The sequence below is a fragment of the Camellia sinensis genome, chromosome 2, assembly GCF_055761805.1.
Source record: "Camellia sinensis isolate YWXY chromosome 2, ASM5576180v1, whole genome shotgun sequence".
NCBI classification, from domain to species: Eukaryota; Viridiplantae; Streptophyta; class Magnoliopsida; order Ericales; family Theaceae; genus Camellia; species Camellia sinensis.
In genome coordinates this window covers 169629762-169635931 of record NC_138962.1, presented here as the reverse complement: position 1 = coordinate 169635931, position 6170 = coordinate 169629762, and positions in this window count along the sequence as shown.

The window sequence follows — 6170 nt, the reverse complement described above, 5'->3', positions numbered from 1 at the left end:
TTTGAGCATGCGGTTGGTTGAAATGTATAATTTAATTAATTCTCTTCTCATATTTGTATAAAAATTTACATTTATGACTACATCATTATAAGTCTGATTATGAAAAAAAATTTGAGATGTCAAATATTTTCTATTTGTAAATATCTTACATATTAAAAAAGAAAAAGAAAAAAGAAAAAGAAAAAAATGTGTAGCTTTTAGATATGTTTATCAGTTTTGTTTTATGGACATAAACAATTGATATTTCAATTTAAAAAATTAAAAGTAAAAAAAAAATAGATTGGGTTTTTTTAGAGATAAAAAAGCCATCTAATTCTTATATATAATATTTAAGATGGACTATTTAATCACGGTAAAAAAATAAAAATTATATTTAGAAATTATCCTTATGGCCCTGTTTGTTTGGGTTTGTTTGGGATTATAGAGAGGGAATTGGGATTGATAGTGAGGTGGGTCTCTCTATCTTTATGTTTGTTTTGGAAGATGGAGAGGAGATTAATCCCCTTGGGGAGGGAATTTGGATGGGCCTCTAGCACTTGGTATTAGAAATAGTCCGTCATACTATTTTTTAAATTTTTTACATGTTGGGCATTTTTTTGAGCATTAATGTTTAATTTTTTTGTTAAGTAAAGATCATTGTTTTATTTTTTTTAAATTTTTTTCTCAAATTTTTATTTATTGTATGTTGAGTATTTTTTTTTGAACATTAATGTTTAATGTTTTTGTATTTTTTTATTTGTTTTTATTATTTTATATTTATTTTATATAAAAATAATTTAACAATCCCTACACCAACAACTATTATTAAAACAAACACAATTTTACTCAATCTCTTTACTATTAATCCCTTCACTTTAAATCCCCTCAATTCTATCTCTGAAAACAAACGGGGCCTATATATTATGCTATTATATACAACTATAATTGTAATAAATTAACTATAATATATATAAGGGAAAATTAGTCTAAAGTCCCTCTCCCATTTTTAGTAATGGAAGAGATCAACAATATTATTTTTTAATGTCTAAAGTCCCTCAACCCACACCTATCTATCACAGAGAAATTTGATATATCTCACTCCATATGAAATTGATTGCTCTCCAAATCTTTCTTTAGAGCAAAATCTCTCTCCATCCTCAGAAAATTGGATCTAGTAGTAAAGCTGTAGAGTTCTTGATCTCATGTTTCTGACGACGATCTCATGTTTCCGGCGATCTCATGTTTCCGGCACTGGAATCCGATGCAACAGGAACACTTACAGATCTCGATCTCATCATCATCACCCAGTGTACGTAATTCTCCTCCGCCTCGATCTCGATCTTTGATTTTCCATCTCTCTCTTCTTTGCATTCCTTGCTCTTTTGCATCCTGAACACCGACCAGAACGACGATTTCCTCCGATTAACCAGTAGCAAAGCTTTGGCGAATTGAGAGTGTCACAATCTGAGCCGAAGTTGCTGGACTTCGTTATGCTCTTGAAGTTGCAAATCACCACAGCTTGGTATGAAAAGCTAGCACGCAACACAAACAATTCATGAATTGAAGACCAAAATAGTTCAAAAGCAAAGAAAACAACCCATTTCTTAATATTTAACCATGTCTTCTTTGTTGCAGAGATTTGAGGTGCAATCTATAAGTATGATATGACTTTCTTAAAAACAGTTTATGAAAACGTCCAGCAACCAAAAACATGCCAAGAAAGTAGGGATAATTGACTTTTATTCTCCCAAGTCACGCATCCTCTCTCGACCTTGCTTTCTGGTAACACCAACAAAAAATCACACAATGATTCTCTCCAACAATTCAAAGCACCCAATCACTGTGTTACAGTGATTACCAAGGCTATGCATCCAAAGTAAATTTCTCTGGTTAGAGGGAGATTTTCTCTAGGTTTGAGTAAATTTCTCTGGGGTGAAGAAGGGAATTTCTCTGGTTTTGAAGAATTTCTCTGAGTTAAATCCAGAGAAATTCTTTGAATCTAGAGAAAATAGCCGAATTTTATTTCATGGTTGTACTCAGTGTAATTATTTTGTATATGATCTGTTTGGTATGCACATTTCTTTTTGTATCACTGCTAGTGTTGCTATTGTTGTTGTTTTGCTTCCTTTTTTTTTTTTTTTTTTTTTGAGTTAAAAACCATAGCTGTTAGTTCTTCACATAATTTGGAAATTTCTCTGGTACAGGATTTTGAATTTTCTCTGGTAAAGGATCTGAATTTTCTCTGGTTTCATAGAGAAAGGATTCTACAGACGTAAACAAATAATCACAGAGAAATTCTTGTGAATTTCTCTGGGCAATTCCCAGAATTTCTCTAGGCAAAAAAAAATTTCAAAACATAAAAAATCAAAAAAATTGAAAAAACCAGAGAAATTTCAAATTTCTCTGGACTGAAATTTCTCTGGGTTGAAATTTCTCTGAATCGAATTTTCTCTGGTTGAATTTTCTCTGGATTGAATTTTCTCTGGATTGATGTTGAGGGACCTTAGACATTATAAAAATATTGAGTGTCCTTTATGCTATAAAATCATAATACCAGAGACCTTAAAAAAAAACCCCCCTATATATAAAAAGTTACATAAGCATTCATTTTCAATTAATTGAATTATAATTAACAAACTAACAAATAACAGTAATAGTATAATGGGATAGAAAAAGGATAAAAATAAAGAACACAATGATATTTAAAATTTTAAAATTTATCTAGTTACACAAAAATCTAATATTTTAATAAAATCTTGAATTCTCAATAAATTTTCACATTTTCTATAAGATAAAATGATAATAAAAAATAAAAAATTTGATACCTATTTTTTTAACTTCAATTTTATGGTATTCATTGAAGAAAACAAAATTCGATCAAAATCTTTGACACTGAACGGACATAGATATTTCGATTGCAACCATAATCACCAATAATTATTTTCCACCATGCAAACCTGTAAACAAACATATAAACCTCACTAAAACTGAAACCAAAACCAAACCAACAGCAAAGAAAGAAAATTACACATAAAAAAAGGATTAAAAAATAAATAAATTTATGGAGAGAGAGAATGTTATCTCTAACAATTTAGTTCTCACCTAACTCAATCCATTAGCTCATCCGCCAATACCCGTGAAGTTTAGGAGTTGGGATGACTAATAAGATTATTCTTTAAATAAGACTTGAAAATTGATTAATTTGTCTCATGAAGTGATTTAAAATCTTAATAGATATACATCAAAAAATAGATAATTATATTATTAAATCATAATTCAAATTTAGATATTATTATATTTTTTTGAGATCCATATCTAAATTCTTATCTTTTTTTTTTTTTAATTTTTGTGTGGTTTCTATTTTTTTTTCATCAATTTATTTAAGATGGAGTTGTGGGTTTTTATTTTTTTTAAAATTTAATTTATTTGTGGTTTTTATTTGTTTTTAATTATTATTATTTAGATACGTTATGATGCGAGTTAAATATGTGATAAATATGTGAGTTTTATTGATTTAAAGTATAATATTGAGAGATATCTTTAAATTAGATTTGTTTAGATAGACTTTGTAGATTTTTAAAATTTAAAATTGGATATTGAGAGGCAAAAGAAATATTTTAACTGAATAAATAAAAATCAAATTTATTAATTTTATCTGTTTATATATTTGATTTTTAATTCTTTTTTGTTACATTATAATATAATATATAAGATATAGATAGATACTCATAACTTTCATGAAAAATATTATATGATTTTTTGGAGGAAAGAAAATGAATGCAAGTTTTAATATTTTTTTTTTTGAAAATTGGTGAGAGAGATTATGATGGAGAGTTTATGAAATATTTTTGTTATCTTCCTATTTGAAATCCATAAATTAATGAATAATTATTATTTATAAAATAATTAAATAAATAAAACAGCCAATAATTTTTTTAATCTATTTTATAAATTAAAAAATCAATAATTTTAGAATGAGAGTTTGGAACTCTCAAGAGGTTTCTCATTAGAAACCCTATTTTTCTTTATATAATATATATATATATATATATATTTGTTTTAGATATTTTTTTAATATACAAATTATTTTTTTTAGATTTTTTATAAAAATAATTTAACAATCTCATCACTAACCATAGTGTATGGAAAAAGTTGAAACGGGTGCTGCCATAATTATAAGAGAAGTCAAAAAAACTTGTGAGTTGGGAGAAGTTAATAAATACTGACGTTATTTTTTTTTAAATCAAAATATTAAAAAATTAATATTGAAATATTAAAATTTTCACAAGACTTGTATATTAAAAATCCCTTTTTTTCTTCTATAATATATAAGTTAGGTATGAAAGTCCGTGCCTTGCACGGCGAGTTGCACATTTCATAAGTTTTTTTTTTTTATTAAAAGTTTGATTTTTTAATTTTAAAATAGTATTTTAAAATAGTCACCAATATTGACAAATTCAAATGGATTAAAAAAAAAAATACTGCTATTTTAAAATTAAAAAAATCAAACTTTTAATAAAAAAACTTATATATATATATATATATATATTGTCTCCATTTGAATTTTGTCAACATTGGTGACTGCAAAAATCAAACCACCAATATATTTATATATATATAAACTGTTTAATTGTTTGACATTCATCTTTTTAAAGTTATTTTATTTTATCTTTTTATTTTGAATAATTTATTAATTCTGACCTATACTTTGAATGAAAGTTTTTTTTATATAATTACATAAATATTTTTAATCAATTATAAAATAGATTTTTTCCGTAATTACGTAAATATTTTTTTATCAATAATGAAACATAATTTTTTGTAATTATACAAATATTTTTAGTCAATTATAAAACATAAATATTTTATTTTTTAACAAATTACAAATACACCTATAAAATTTGTTTAAATATGAATTGGTCTTATAATACTAGAAATTACAATTATAGTTTGTTATAAATTTTAATTTAATACAATACTTAAAAAAAAAAAAATTCTCCTATGCAATAATAAATTATTAAAATTTTTTATTGAAAAAATATTTCTCATATCATTAAAAATTGTTAATTAACTTAATAATTTATTTATTAACAAAATAGTTAACTGAAAAATATTTTTCATATCATTAAAAATTATTAATTTACCTAATGATTTACTTATAAATGAAACTGTTCATTTGTTATGCAAGTATAATTTATGTATTAATAAAATTAATCATTTGCATATATATGTATTTTCTTCTGCTTCTTTATTAGTTTAGTGAATTATCTTAGTGGTTTTTGTTAGATAGAAGAATTATCTTAGTATTTGTTTCATATTTATCTGTTGAAAAAAAGTACACGCCATAATTTTTTTTTTTATAAATTCAGAAAAAATATTAAAGAATTATAAATTCATCCAAAATTGAAAAATCTAGAAATCCCCTAGATGTTGATTTGTGATTATGTATCAATTTTAAGCAGAATATAACAATCCAAATCAAACAATCAAGACAAAGAGACACAACGATTTTACGTGGAAAAAATCACAATTGGACACCTCCAACTGTGATAAAAAAACCACGGGCAACAGCCACAAAACAATCCACTAAGAAGATTTAAAGGAATTACACAGGTATACTTTCAATTACCTAGCGAATCCACGCCTAATTGAACCAACCTCTATGTGCCTCTTCCAACCCGTCTTCACCTCGGAATTGTCTTTACGATGAGCCACCCTGGAATCCACCAAAGCTTCAGGCTCGAATTCTTCAGAATCCACCGAAGAACAACTCTCTCTTTTGTAGAACACACAAAACCTTTGATGTATACTCTTTAAAACATGAGTTGAATACTCAATCAAAACATTAAAGAAAACTCACAAAGTATCCCCAGATATAAACCCTAGAACCCAAAAAGAAGATCTGGAGTAGTAATCCTAAAATCTGACCCAATACGCGAATTTATAGAATCTGTCCCGCGATCTCCGCTCGAGCGCCCAACAGCCCGCTCGAGCGACTTCAGCAAAATATGCGCGTGATATAACAGAGGTCCGCTCGAGCGCTAGAGAACCCGCTCGAGCGCGAAATCACACGTCTCAGTATTTTTACAGGCGACCAAAACTGCTGGAACCAGGGAATGTCCGCTCGAGCGGACAGGCAACTTGGAATGCATTTTTGCATTTTGCTTCGGGGGCGCTGCCCCTCGACCCCG